Source organism: Euprymna scolopes, chromosome 4 (assembly GCF_053919585.1).
Source record: "Euprymna scolopes isolate OS-2025 chromosome 4, ASM5391958v1, whole genome shotgun sequence".
NCBI lineage: Eukaryota > Metazoa > Mollusca > Cephalopoda > Sepiida > Sepiolidae > Euprymna > Euprymna scolopes.
The window spans coordinates 1,122,898-1,139,487 of NC_136485.1; positions in this window are offsets into that span (position 1 = coordinate 1,122,898).

Consider the following 16,590-nt stretch of genomic DNA (forward strand, 5'->3'; position numbering starts at 1 on the left):
TGAGCTATGTTCATGTACCGTTCATTCTCCTCTAGGATCCTCCGACCACTCCGTCGTATCAGTTAAGATAAAAACGAAATGTAAGAAGCCCCCAGACGTACCCCTCCACCGTACTGTATACCGATACTCTATGGCTGACTGGGATAGCTTCCGTACATTCATATCTGATTTACCTCTGCACTCCATGTTTAAAAAGGAAATGTCCTCTATAGTATCAGATCTGACAAAATGGTTAATTGTAGGCATAGACCGATTCATACCATTTAAAAATTCCAACAAAAACCTAACAGCCAGCCATGGTTCTCCCCAGAATGTGCTGCTGCTATCGCGCACAGAAATCACTTTTTCCATAGCTACCAACGTAATAGATGCACTGAGACTAAAGCTGCTTTCAGGTCTGCCAGCAACCACTGTAAAAGAGTAATAAAAAAGGCAAGAGAGCTATATGCCCAGTCTGTTAAATCCAAGGTAGCTGATCAGCGGCTTGGTTCCCACCAGTTTTGGCAAATAACAAATAGGATCCTGAACAGAAGTGTGTGTTCTATCCCACATTTATCAATGGACCAGAGGTCATCTCGTCAGCGTCAGACAAGGCCAAACTATTTGCAAAGAACTTTGCAGCTAATTCTACCCTATGCAACGAAGGCCATCAACCCCCCATATTTCCTCCTATAACACAGAACAAGCTAGGTAACATACAAATATCCGTGCATGAGGTCGCCAAGCTAATAAAAAACCTAGATTCCAGTAAAGCAACTGTCCCTGACTGCATCCCAATCCCAATTATAGTGTTAAAAAGCTTCAATCAGAACTTGCTCCCATACTTACGAAACTATTTAAGCGCTGCCTTAAGGAGAAGTGCTTTCCGACCCCCTGGAAGACCTCATCAGTTTGCCTTGTATTTAAGAATTCAGGTGATAAGTCATCTCCCTCTCAGTACAGACCAATAAGTCTTCTCTGTGTTATGAGTAAGTTGCTGGAATCAATATTAAATAGAGAAATAGTCAACCACCTCAGCAGGAATAACCTTCTTAGTGACACACAATATGGTTTCCGCTCTGCAAGATCTACCGCAGATGTGCTGACGGTTATATCCCACAGGATTAGTGAATCTCTTGACAAAGGCTTTCTTTCTAGGGCAATTGCTCTTGACATATCAAAGGCCTTCGACAAAGCATGGCATAAGGGTCTACTTCACAAGATTTCCAGCTACGGTATAACTGGAAATGTTTTCTCAATCATTAAGTCATTTCTCTCCGATAGGCTCATAAGAGTAGTGGTAGATGGACAAAAATCGGAGGCCTGCAATATAAATGCTGGAGTCCCTCAGGGGTCAATCCTGGGCCCAACTCTCTTCCTGATCTACATCAATGACCTCCCAAAACACATACTTAAATTATTCGTTGACATCTATGCTGATGACACGACCATCTACGGCAACACATCAAAGGCTGTAAATGATGAAGTTCTCTCTGATTCTCTCTCCTCTGATCTCGAGCGCGTGGTTCAGTGGGGGAAGATGTGGCTAGTTACCTTTAATGCATCCAAAACCAAACTCCTATCCTTACATCATCAACGCTCTGATCCCCAGCTGCCATCAATTGTGATGGATGGCTGTTGTCTGGGTGAGGCCCCGTGTTTTGACAAGCTTCTGGGCTTGACCTTTACTCTTGATCTGAAATGGAACACGTACATCAAGTCTGTTGCCAAGGTCGCTGGAAAGATGGTGGTATCCTTTTACCGCTCCAGAAGATATCTCACTACTGATGCAATTCTCTATCTATATAAAAGCCAAGTACGTCCAAGGATGGAATACTGTTGCCATATCTCGGCAGGAGCTGCCAAAAACAGCCTATCATGCCTTGACAGAGTACAAAATAGACTCTGTGGTTTAGTGGGGGATGCCCTTTTCTCTACCCTGCAACCCCTCTCCCACAGAAGAGACGTTGCCAGCCTATCCTTGTTTTATCGTTATTTTCATGGCAGGTGCTCGTCTGAACTCCAATCTCTGGTCCCCCCTCGCCAATCTTTCACAAAAAACACCCGTCTAGCTGAATCCACTGTGAAAAATTTCCCCCACTCTATATCTCTGCCTAAATCAAAACGCGGATTCCATAAACAAAGCTTCTTCCTTAGAACTGCACGCCTGTGGAACTCTGTTCCGTCTGCCTGCTTCCCTCCGGACTAAAACTTGGATGTCTTCAAGTCTAATGTTAACAAATTCCTAATAAACCGCCCCCTTAAGTAAACACTTCATCAAATCTCCACACTAACGTAATGTACTTGCAATAACCCTTATCTCTGAGTGGCTTCCGAGCCTTGATAAGTGGTGATCACTGTGTAAAAAAAAAAAAAAAAAATCGAACATCTGTTATTTGATGCAGCCAATTGAACTGTCTTCCAAATAATGCCGTTATATCTTTCGCATTGGCCCTTATCCTTAGGGTTGTAGGGAGTTGTCTGGCTTATAGCTACTTCTTGTTCTGTAGAAACTGTCGAAGCTGCTCTGACATCAAAGAAGCCCCTTTGTTTGAATGTATATAAGCCGGAACTCCAAAGACAACGAATAATGAACAGAGACATTGTATAATTACGGTAGCGAATATGTCTGAGCAAGATAAGGCAAAAAGGAAACCGTGAATATTCGTCGACAACAGTTAATATATATCGGTTCCTTGTTTTGCTTCGTAGCGATCCTTTAAAATCAAGATTTAGTCTTTCGAACGTTAGTGTTGCTTTTATAAAAACGCCAGTTCTGGGTTTATAAAACCGATGCTTTATTGCGGCACACGTTCGGCAGGAATTTTTAATTCGTTTTACCTCTTCAACCGAGAAAGGCAAGTTTCTACACCTCACAACATGAACCATTCAGGTAATGCCCGGGCGACAGAGATTGTTATGTAGCGTTTGGAGTTCGCCGACACTTGATGCCGTACATCATACTTTTGACAGTATGTCAGCTGGTAAGTTCTTCTTGCCGGATCGATAGCTGACGTCAAAAGAGAAAGAAGATAGTTCAATTCTCCACCTCGTATTTTACTCACACTTTATTTTGCTTGTTGTCTTAGAGTTGAACATAAAAGCAACTAATTTTTGGTCAGCAATAAGTTTAAAGTCGAGTCCGATCAGGTAGTGCCGCATTTTCTTAATGCATCGACTATGGCCTAGGCTTCCTTTTCAATTGCAATATGTCGTCATTCCGCCCGTAAGAGGATCCTTGAAAAAAGACTACATGACGATTAGCTTGTCTCATAGAAGCAGCAATAGCACAGTCTGATGCATCTGGTTCAACAACCAGAGGAATTTTTAGGTCTATTGTTGTAATTGCTGATTTCGCAATTTCCTTTTTCAGTCACTCAAATGCCTAAACGGCTTGACGGGACAGAGGAAAGTCTCTACTTGTGTTTATGGATGTATCTTTTCTGTGAACGATGCAATCCATTGGGAGTAGTGAGCAAACGTGCCCATAGCAAGTTTAAGGGAAAATCGAGTGTGAGGAACAGACATCTGGAGTAAAGGTTTCAATCGATCTGCGTCTGGTGTTATAAAACCTTTGCTTATGGTATACCTCAGTACATTTATTTTGTCCAGTCTAAACGAGCATTTGTCGTCGTTTAGGATAAGGTTGAATTTGTTGACGGCGGACATGAACCGTCTAAGATTTTTGTCGTGTTCGTTTTTATTATGGACACATACTGTGACGTTGTCAACCCTTCTATTTTATTTTATTTTATTTTATTTATTTATTTTGTTATTTATTTTTTTTCTCGATGTAATTTTTATCTTATTTCTCAGACATCTTGACCCTTCTTGATTCACTTATTTTAAAAACAATTTCCTGACTAATTTCTTTTTTGCCATGTCACATCGACGTAGTAATGCGGAGGGGGAATCCCTATTTAGCTTATTTAGATGACAGAAGAACTTTATTTAAGTACAATACTTAATAGTAACAGCCATGGTAAGGTGCAAAAAAAAAAAAAGTGCCACCTAATTTAACTTTTAGTATTCGTTCCTAAATATGCAGTATCTTAGCTGTGATACTAGAGCTGTTCTTCCTGAGTGGATGCTATGCTCTCTGCGTTACTTTAATGTCTTCCTATAAATACGAAATACGGAATTCCGATCCACCATGAACCAGTTCTTGTAACTGGAACAAACATCTAACTGCTAGCTACGGAATCCCAATATACATTTTTACCTCCAAGACGATTACCTGTCTAGCCTGCATGCGCAAAAAAAAAAAAAAAAAAAAAAAAAAAAAAAAAATTACCTGCCACTCTAAATCCTAATGTAGATCTGTTTCTTGTAAATTAATAACCCCTATCCCTTGAAGGCTAACAATCTGCTCCTTCCCACCAAACCGCCACTTAACTCTTACATTTCACTCCGTTTTGTACTAATTCGCACCTACTAAAACCAGCCCATATATCTATTTACCAAATTACACATGACTCAAAACTTACTGTTTTACCCGTACTATACTGCACTCGCATCTCATGCCCTGCTATCATCTAAAATATAGTTTTGGCACAACTCTTGGTTCAATTCTTAACACCTACTCACACTTTAATATTATACTAGACCCAAGCTCACATGAAAAAAAAAATAAATAAAAATAAAAATAAAAAAGGAAAAAAAATAATAAAAAATATAAACAAAAGTGTAAGCCTCAAACCACATTATCTCCTAACAAGCCTCCTTACAATCATAGTTGCTTACACTGCATGAGCACTACTCAACCCCTTTATCCACTAACAATGAAATAACAATATCCCTAATCCACTTTGAGGAGTGTAACTATTAGCAGATATAACCCCTACAAACTAACCCAATAACATTAACTAACCTCGCGGGGTCGCAGAAATACCTGGATTAGAACCCAGGCGCGGAGCAAACCCTCTCAGTGGTGACGGACCCAGTGAATCTTCCAGATCATCCGTCTAGGAGAAGGAAAACTCTGAAACTAAACCAGAGAGGAGGGAGGCCTCTTCAGTCTTGGATGACAACCTTCCTAGAGCTGGTGACTCAAACAAATTACCGGTTTGCAATACCAAATTGCTTAAGGAGTAGATAGGTCCTGCCTATCGCCCGGCTTCCATACTCCTTCTTTGCCTATTAGTCAGGCGCAGAGATACTATCACAGTGATTCGACAGAAACACCCATTGGTAGATCTTGTTTCTTGTCTAGGGCAATGAACGCCGTTTCCCCCACTCCCGACACACCCCAGTCCTTAAGCTGGGCACTTGAGAATGCTTGAGTACCACATATGCCTGAGCAATTAGATTGGGTTGACCTTCCTCTGATGGGTTGAGGGTACCGGATTGACAGTTACTGGCTGCTGTTTCCGACTGGTAGTACAGGAGCCCTAACTCTTTGGTAGCGCTTAGAGCGGCTGCTCCATCAACAGTTGAATAATATCGGGTTGTTTGCAGTGCCATGGCGCGCATGGAAAGGGACCCTGCACTCATCCCCGGTGGGCTTTCCTGAGGCCACAGTCCTAGTTGATGGAGGGTCAGCTGATGGTCTACTTGTGATGCATGTGTGATATTCTGCATAACCTCCTGTTCGGCTTCCCCTAACCCAACTGAAACTCGTTAAAAAACATGATGACAGTACAATCTAAAAACAAGCTTAAACCAGGCTTAGGGACAAACAAATCCAACTTGCCTCCTCCCTTGAGGCTTGCATTCACAAATATCCGTGGGCTTAGAACTAACTTAGCTGATGTTGAAGCATTTCTCCTAACAAATAACCCGGATATCTTAGCACTAAGTGAGACTAACCTACACTCCTCCATCCCCTCTAACTACTTTAACATGCCTGGATATCTCCCACTCTGCCGTAAGGACTCTGACAGACATATGCACGGACTTGGAGTTTACATTCGTAATACCCTTCCCTTGACTAGAGAAACAAACCTAGAAACGGATGATCAAGCTTTTATGTGCTTTAGACTTATCATGCAACACAATATTAGCTACTTTTACTTTCTCTACCGCTCTCCCTCGACCCAAGACTGCACCATAATAAACAAAGTATCTGACAGCATAGACACAGCACTCTCCTTTGACACTAGCGCCCAAGTACATGTATTTGGTGACTTTAATGTCCATCACAAAAACTGGCTTGGATTCTCTACTTATACAGATGCAGCAGGCAGCGCAACTCATAGCTTCTCTGTATCTCACTCCCTATCGCAAATTGTTACTTTCCCAACCCGCTTCCCTGATCAGGAAGAGCAACACGCATCACTATTAGATCTGTTTTTGACCACAGTTCCTGATGATTGTGTAACGAAAGCCGACAGCCCACTTGGGAACGCTGATCATGCGGTAATAATGGTTGAAATCGCCCTAAACTCCAGACCCAAAACTGAAGAGCCAGTGCTCAAAACAACGAGATATTATAAAAAGGCTGACTGGGAAGCTATCAGAGATCTTATCAGAGACGCCCCATGGGGAAATATTTTTTCTCTTCCTGCTGAACAGTGTGCAACTGAGACCACTGAATGGTTCAAAACTGCAATCGAAGCGCATGTTCCCATGCGGAAATTCTATAGCAAGCCCCACTCTCCCCAATGGTTTACTTCGACTTGCGCAACTGCCATTGCTCAAAGGCAGCATGCATTCCGCAGGTTTAACCGACATAAGTCCAGTTCAAACAGACAAAAGTACATAGAAGCTAGAAGTAACGTTAAGAAAGAAATAGCGACAGCTAAGAGGGAATTTACGGAAACCACTACAAAACGCATCGAAGCACAAAAATTAGGAACTCGTGACTTCTGGAAAATCTACAACAGTGTAGTAAATAATGGGCAATCAACAATTCCCCCACTAACCAACAATCACGAGGTTCTTTGCTCAGCAACCGAGAAGGCTAACATGCTTGCCAGTCGGTTTGCCTCCAACTCTACACTGGACCCTCTAAACCACCCCCTACCCGACTTTCCTATACGGACAGACGCCACGCTAGACGATCTGGAAATCACCCCTGCTCAGGTACATGCTATCATAAAAAACCTTGACACTTCCAAAGCATGTGGACCCGACCTCATCCCAGCTGTGCTATTAAAAAAGTGCTCAGCCGAAGTAGCTCCAGTTCTCTCCAAACTCTACAACAAATGCCTTAATGAATCTTGCTTTCCGAGCTGTTGGAAAACTGCTTCTGTTGTACCAGTATTCAAGAATTCTGGCGAAAGAACTGACCCATTAAATTATCGCCCTATTAGCCTCCTCCCACCTTTTGCCAAAATATTTGAGACCTTAATTAACCATGCTCTAGTCCAGCACCTTACAGATGCTAAACTTCTGACCGACCATCAATATGGATTTAGACAAGCCCGTTCCACGGCAGACATCCTCACTGTAATCTCTGAACGCATATACCATTCACTGGACAAAGCGGGAGAGGGCAGAGCGGTAGCTCTAGATATATCTAAGGCTTTTGACAGGGTATGGCATGAGGGTCTCCTCAGGAAGATTAGATCTTACGGTATCACTGGTAGAATACTTAACATAATTAAATCCTTCTTAGATAAGAGAAAAATCCAGGTTGTCCTCGACGGTCGTACGTCTAAACAATATAATATAAATGCGGGAGTGCCCCAGGGATCTATCCTTGGTCCTCTGCTGTTCCTGATATTCATAAATGACCTCCCCGACAAAACTGCCTCTGAGATGGGTATATATGCTGATGACACCACACTCTATAGCAGGCACGACAGGAAAACAAATGAACATATATCTAAAGTAATGGCAGAAACACTAGAGGATGACCTCAAATCAGTAGTGGAATGGGGACAAAAATGGATGGTAACGTTCAATGCCACCAAGACAAAACTGGTTTCATTCAATAATTACAAGAAACCTTCTCTACCACCTATAGCAATGGCCAACAACTCTTTAGCTGAGAGTACGTCTTTCAAGCTCCTTGGCCTAACGTTCACAGGAAACATGAGCTGGAACAATTACATCGAGGGCATTGCCAGGGCCGCTGCGAGGAAGGTGGGCTCTCTCTACCGTGCTAGAAAACTTCTAACACCCGAAAGTATCATGTACCTCTATAAGGCCACTATTCGCCCATGTATGGAGTATTGCTGTCATATTTGGGCCGGTGCATCGGCTACTAGTCTCTCGCTCCTTGACAGGGTTCAAAAGAGAGTCGCAAATCTGATAGGCCCTAATCTGGCATCAAAACTTCAGCCTCTGTCCCATCGTCGAAACGTTGCATCCCTCTGCCTGTTCTACAAGTATTATAATGGTGAATGCTCTGAAGAACTGCAAGCACTTGTGCCCCCACGACGTGAACACCCTCGACAGACCCGACAAGCTACACAATCCCACCCCCACACTGTAGAGATCCCTAGATGTAAAAGATCCTTCTACTCCAGTAGTTTCTTCCCCAGAACTGCTAGACTTTGGAATTCCATTCCAGGTCACTGCTTCCCCAACTGTACTGACATGCATAAGTTCAAGTGCAACGTGAACCAACATCTCGCTGCCCTAATCCCTACATAGTACCCCAGTAGATGTTTCCCTTGATAGTAGCCCCCTACATTAAAGTGGCAATGTGCCTTGTTTGGGGTGAAAATGTAATAAAAAAAAAAAAAAAAAAAAAAAAAAAATGTACGCAAATGTGCGTCCCAGTTTCTTATCCGATATGATTTGGTTGACTATCCTTTGGAAGCTGGCTACCCCATTCGTAAGGCCAAAAGGAATCCTGCGAAATTGATATAGCGGACCATTCGTCTCGAAAAATGTATAGCGTGCCTCTAGGTCTAATGACGATCTGATGGTACGCGTTTTTACAAGTCCAGAGTGCTAAACATACGATATTTGGCTATTTCGCCTATCATTTCATGTATCCTGGATAGTGGGAAGGCGTCCAAAAGAGTGAATCTATTTATGGTTTGGGAGTAATCTATAACCTCTTTTTATGCTTTTCAGAAGTGGTTATAACTACCTGAGCCCTCCAGCGTGATTTGCTAGGCTTAATTATATCCTCCGCGAGTAGTCGTTTTTTTTTTTTTTATCTCAGTCGTGTCTGGTTCTCACTGCTATGGGTTTTCAGTTTTCAGTTGGATTTTTTGAAAAGTTATGGATACTGGATTTCTGCTGTCGCCAATCTATAAATTTTCAATACGGGCATTGCACCGCCAAACGAAATTTCAATCTGTGAGTGTTTTTTGCTGCAAAAAATCGTGTCCAAGTATTTTTTCAAAACAAAAGTTTTTCATTACGGATAATTTAATGGTTTTATAGGAAACGTCATTAAATAGTAAGTCCATCAAACAATAACGACTTACTTGTGCAGACAATGAGGCGTTTGCCATTTGTACTCTACTGGGGGCAGGGACAAAATACAATTTGTCGATTTTCACCAAGCTTTCTTTGATAAAGTTTTATGAACTGCTGATATCAGGCAAAAAATTCGTAGATTTCCCGCTAATTTTTACTTTTATAATAGTTTTTGAAAGGGATTCTGGAGCGACGGCTAAAGTTGCAGATGTGTTTTTACCAGTGGTTTGTATTGGGTTTTAGAAGATTTGCATACCTTTGAAAATTACCAAGTTTTCCGCATTTATAATAATGAGTATCTCTGGAAGGGCATGGAATTCGTAGGTATTTAGCTAAACAAAAAAAATAGCAGGTGGCCCTTTTTAAAATGGCAGTGACCGATTGTCCTTGAAGCTTTGTCGAACTCTAGTCATGAGCGGATGGGGGAAGTAGGAGCAGGTGAGTTTAGCGCAGCGCCCGCTGTGTCTGGCTGTAAATAAGAACTAGACTGCTGTATAGCATATTCAAAAGTATAGGCTTGCTCGTAAGCTGGTCTAAATGAATGGGTTTTATTCTAAAAAAACTGCATTACGTAAGCCGTTAATGAAGGCGTCCAAAATGTTTTGCTCTTGGGCTTCTAATGCCGTCATTGGGCAGAAGTTGGAATCTTTGCCCAGTGTCCGAAGGCTCTTAAGGAAATGGTCCAATGTTTCGCCTGATTTTTGTCCGCCAGTCGCAAGTAAGTGTCTATAAACTATCAAATTTTTGTGGATTCATGTATGTAGCGTTCAGTACATCGATTGCTTCTTCATAGGTAATGCAATCCGAGATAATTTCGGAGACTGTGTAAGACAGTTGGTTAAGAGCGCCCGCTTATTGATCGGATGTCACGGTCTTTCTGAATATAGGACCTTGATGAAATTTGTAAATGTCTCGCAACAATATTTCCAGCACTTGTCGGCTGAGTCGCTTTCTGAATCTGCTGTAAATCCGTCCGGCCGCATAAATTTTTCCATTCTTTATTGAATAAATAGCAATGAAAGCAGAACGAGAGATTCTAATCTAGTAATTTTTTTATTCAATTAAGAATTCTACTACTCGTCTACTCGACAAGCGAAAATGAACAGCTTTTATAACTTGGTTTTCAAAGAGGAGATAATCCATATTCCCAACAATATATATATATATATATATATATATATATATATATATATATTCTTGATGTTTACAGATAAGCACAGTCTCAACTACACCATTCAATATTTTAAACACAGCATTATTACATAAATGGTAACAGTACATCATTTAATTTAGAGCAATATTGTGCTCTCTGTCAAATATCACATAAGACGAAAGAAAATTTTCTTATGTATGTATTACGTGTAGTCACACTTTCATATTTTAAACTTCGTAGACAGTGATTTTTAATTTACAAAGCAAACATAAATAAACAATGAAATACAAACACAACTACTAGAAAATATATAGTAAGAATACGTTAAAACAATTTGTTCATCTGATATTCTAAAATAAAATAAAAAAACACTTTATTCCCCAACACGAAACATTGGAACTTATACGTAAATGGACGATGTGAACTAGAAAACATACTAACTGGAGTATCCTAAGTAGGGAGTTTAGCCGCGAGATATTTGTTGACATTACAGTTTTATTGCTTCAATAAGGGAAGAAGAAAATAAGGAACAATATAAAAGGCAAGCATTTCAAGAAAAAGAACTATTCGAGTATAAAGCTCTCAGGAATCTGGCAGCCTCTATAGTACACGGGATGGGATGTTGCTGCTTGTGAGATTGGTCAGAACTATCTATGTTTGTAAAGAAGCTGTTACGCCCAAACAATGTTCGTTAGTGTTCAAACCTCTCCCTGACCCCCACACCTATGCTACCATAGAAAAACGACAACCAAACAAAAATAAATAAATCCAACTCAGTTTTTCCTTTTGTTTAAGTAATATGCATTTATTATGATTACTTTCCAAACACTGCCGCTTCTTGTTTTTCTCTAACTGTTCATTTCGTCTGCTATGAAATTTACAAAACTCCACCGTCTCGACAAAATGTATTTCACTGCCACTTCCGGGCAACATGTCACTCACACCTTGGTGGGTGTTTTTCATTCTGTCACACGTCGACCGTAACTAGACGTTTCTCGTCTCCGACTTTACATCTTAATCTTTTTCGATGCTCACTTTTCTTCTCACTACCACGTGATGCCCATTTTTTTATTTTTCTTGTGCGAATATAATATGCATATGTGCTTTATTCGGCTACTGCTGCTAATATCTTCGAAAGCCAGCTCTCTTACAGCTCTTGCTGATAGTTTCCCACGCACTCATTCTCACTCTGTTACACATCATGTTACTGAACAACTGCTCTGGGATTTAATCGGAAAATATTCTATTAAAATACTTGACAAACAAACACACGGAAGGCACATTTCGACGATGATAAAAAAAGTAGAATTTTGTTTAAATGCGAGAACTTTTAGATTGGAGACATTTTTGAAACCTTTGTAATAAAAAAAAAAATCATTTATTGCTTCTAGTCATATAATCTGTAAACGTAAAACCGGAGACTTATAATATGAACTTTGGGGAAGTCATGCCAGTCAGAAATTGGAGACGTTTCTTGTAATTATTTATTGAACGTAACCAATGAATGTAATTGTTGAATGACCTAATAGCATTAAATGTTACTAGCATTTCATCCCGGCTTTGCCCGGGTGTTTGGAGGTGTCTGTTGAGCAAAAAAAAAATAAAGTGGTAGTAAGAAACCAAGCTCGAACCCGTACGGTGAAAGAGGAAAAGAACGGGGAAAACGGGACGTCTTTGCTGCTTCGACCACCGCAAAACCCGAAGTGACATAGGTTTAAATTAAGGCTAGACAATCGAAAAGAGGGGATGGCTTTCGAAAATATCGGCGAAAAAAGCGCCTCTCCTGCAGAAAATTGCCCAGTTGAGGGTGAGAAAATTAATATTTTTCGCTATTTGTCGTCTGAAGGGTCAAGCTTAAAACGATACTGATCTTGTGAAAATCCGTCGTCTCTGTCGAAAGTTTTAGGCAGACATGTAAACATACATACATACATTTATATGTTGATAGCTCAAATTTTCGACCCAAACCGATTAAAAAGCTTGCCCTATCTCTGAATACCCTTTATGTAAAATTTCAAATGTTTAGACCAGAAATTGTCTGAGTAATTTAAGAGACCGCAGAGGTCAATTTTTTAAACTTTGACCCTTATTATGACCCTTAATATTTATTGTTTTGGGCTCAAATCAAGTTATTATATTAGATCCATGTCCAAGTAACCTATATCTAAAATTTCAAGTGTTTAGACCCCAAATTGGCAGAGGAGTTTGGTAGAGCTCTCAAAGGTCAAATCGTTGAACTTTGACCCCTTAACAGCCAAATTACTGGCCAAAAACGGATGACAAAGATTTTCCGAAATCTTAGTACCCTGTATATACAAATTTCGAGTCTGTAGACTGAAAATAGACAGAGTTATTACGTTGGGAAATGTACACAGATACATAGATCGACAAACAGACAAACAGACAGACACGTTCACTTTCATAGATATACTAGCATTTTAGCCCAACGTTGCCTAGGTGTTTGGTGGTGTATGTTGAGCAAAAAACAAAAACAAAACAAAACAAAACAAAAAGGTCAACTTTTTTTACCCCTATTATGACCCCTTAATATTTATTATTTTGGGCTCAAATTAAGTTATTAAGTCAGATCCATGTCCAAGGAACCTATATCTAATATTTCAAGTTTTTAGACCGAAAATTGTCGGAGAAGTTTGGTAGAGTTCTCAAAAGTCAAATAGTTGAACTTTGACCCCTTAACAGCCAAATTGTCTGGCCGAACATCGATCACAAATGTTTTCCCAAATCTCAGTATCCTGTATATCAAATTTCGAGTCTGTAAACCGAACAGTTACAGATTTATTCCGTTGGAAAATATACACACACAGACATGTTCACACACACACACGCACACACACACACACACACACACACACACACACACACACACACATATATATATATATATATATTAAATTGTAATTCAATGAATTTCAAAAAACTCTCATTGAAATGAAATGAAGTGGTTGAGTTTCATATCAAAGAATTTTTATTATTCTAAGCAAGACAAAGAATGCTTTAGAAAGTTTATCTCCTTAACCTATAGGGTTTCGATGTCTACCATCTCATCAGAGGAGTGAAAATATTAGCAAATAGTTATAAATAGTTATCTCACGTTTACATAACCACTGATTGTTAAATAAAAACTACTCCGAAGTATATATATATATATATATATATATATATATATATATATATATAGAGAGAGAGAGAGAGAGAGGGAGAGAGAAAGAGAGAGATTACATATAAAGATTCCCATTCCACTACAGACTATAGGTTGATTTATAAGCATTCTAATATTGCGCTGGATATGTTGGTATTTGTAAATAATCATGCAGTTTCAAAATCAATGTAACTATTCGAAATAGTTCTGTGTTTTTTTTTTCAGAATAATTCTTAAACATTATTGAGCTAGTCAGAAAACTTTTCTTGGAAATTGTTACTCTTTATGTTAGATGTGGACCGGTCAATGCCAAAAGGTGTGCTGATCAACGATTATTATGATCGTTATTAACATGTGTAAAAATAAAATGTCAGTAAGAAAGAAATATCTACAAATAAAATTATTTATATTACAATATTTTAATAGAAAGTAATGTTAGTTTTCATAACTAGCACAAACAAAACTATTAACGTGAACAAAAAGAATGTTTTAGCATAAACAAAATGTCGTATCACGTATTAGTTTATTTTTATTTATTTATTTGCGGACTATTATCCCAATTTTTTTTATAGTCGCCGTTGTTTCACGACGTTTCGGTCAATTATTCCGACGAAGGCCAGAGGAATAATTGGCGGAAACGTCGTGAAAATACAGCAACTATAAAAAAAAACTTTGGATAATAGTCCGCAAATAAATAAATAAAATATGCAAATTACTCATCTAAAAAAAATTCCAATAATTAATTACGTATCAGTTTATCCAGAGTTGATAGTTAGAGAGAGCAGACCCAGTTGGTAGTGAAACAAGTGAATGATTGTTTGCGGACCGTAACGATATCGAGTAAGGGAAAATATCGATACTAAAAGTCTAGGACACGCGTTGTAGTTTTCCCATCGTGGAAACATCCAAAGTTGCTGTAAATACCATCAAGGCTTCGTTTGCAGCATTTCCACAAAGATCCGTCAATTCACCCAAGATAGGCCAGGTATGTGTTTTCACATTGGCCGATGTAAAACCCCAGAGACTGTCATTTGCTACTTAATGTTATAATTGTAATATGCCCGGTTAAACAACCATTGGACAATCACTAGACAAATTCATATGTAGACGATTAAATATATCTAAACGTCAACAAATACACATGATATATACAACGCCCACTTTATACAGAATAATACGATATTTATTAGGCTTTATCACAAACATAGAAATATCCTTTAGTTTTAAGCATTATATATTGCATAAGACTTTGTAATATTAATATATTTTATGTTACCACAAAGTAAAATTATTTTTACATTGATTAAAACAAAACACATAATTGTTGCAGTAACCAATTTCGTTTTAAATATAAATTATAATTAAGGCACCCCATAACCAAAACTATCAAAATGATATGCGCACAATGATGTTGTAGATGTAATGACAAAATGATATTCACAAAGCGTTTTGGTTTTTAATTTTTAAAGATTTTTTTTTTTTAAAATGTTACAAACTTTATAAAGCAGATATTACCGGAAGTAAATACAACAGTGTCGACCCAACCTGTATTTTTTCATATTTGCTCATTATGGTCTGCCTAAAGTCTAATTGATTGAAACTATAATGGTTATATTATTGTAAAAATAATTTCAAGAAGCAAATATGCATTAAATTTGCATAAAATGTTTACTAATTTAGATTTAGTATAAAACTTATGACTTACGGCTCATCACTTTAGAAACACTTCTTATCATTGTGTGGTAATATAGGAAATGGAGGGTCACACATTTTAGATAACATTATTTATGTAAATTTAAATGAAAATATTTGAAAATCTGAAAATGTTATGAAATGATAAAATCATTTTTAAAAATTGTTTTTCTTGTTGTTGTTAAAGTCCGATTTTTCGCCAATAACATGACTTTATAATTTCTTAAATTTCGATCTTAAACCTAGAAATTACACATACGGATTTTAAACAGCACCAATACAAGATGTGTTGCTTTTCCGGAGGCTTCAACCTCTTAATAACAACATTATAAAGAAAAAAAAACTAAATCGGGCTATCCTCTCCTTGATACAGCCATGTTATTGGCGGAAATTCGGACTTTAACAAAAAAAAAAAAAAATAAAATAAATAAATAAGGAAAGAAAGAAAGAAGGAAAGGAAAGAAAGGTAAAAATGATTTCACCATTTCATAACATTTTTAGGTTTTCAAATATTCTCAATTAAATTGTGTAGTAATATTTAGCATGGTTCTGTACAAAATAATTAGTATTTTAATTTTAGGTTTCGTTTAAAAGATTTCTTCAATAAGAAAATTATAATATTTAAAAGAAATATAATATTACTATATCTGTAAAATGGCCACATTTGTAACTTGATGCAATAGATTGGCACCATTTATTTCATTTTTCCGTTTTAATAAAGTTTGTTATTTAATATTTGTAAAAACGTAATTTCATGCCGAATAGATTGAATATTTGATATTTTTTAATTAATGATTTTATTAATCGAATCAGAAAAAAACTGTAACGGCTCACTATATCATAATGCGTTCTGATATCGTCCAGTATCGTGTCAGTTTCAGAGTTGTTGATAATTAAATAACATTGATAACCCGCTATTCATCACGTATTTTTGACATTTTAAAGCTCACATAAAAAACTAACGACACCACTTTAAAACAATATCAAAATATCTATAAATCTAACTTTGCTATTAAAGGTTTTGTAATGTCCTATTTTACGTTCAACAAAATATTTTCTAAATCATAATTTCTTATTTTAGGAAAAAAGTCTGGAAACTTATTGAAAGAATTTCGTAAATAACTTGAAGCAGAATAAATGTTATTAAATGAACCAAAAAGCATTGATATGCCGTAAAACAAGACAAGTAAAATAAGTGAAATGCTGAAGAAGGTAGATTTGCAGCAGCCGAAAAATGTGACTATGCAAACTAAGAAGTGTGTGAAAGAAGCATAATAACAAAAAG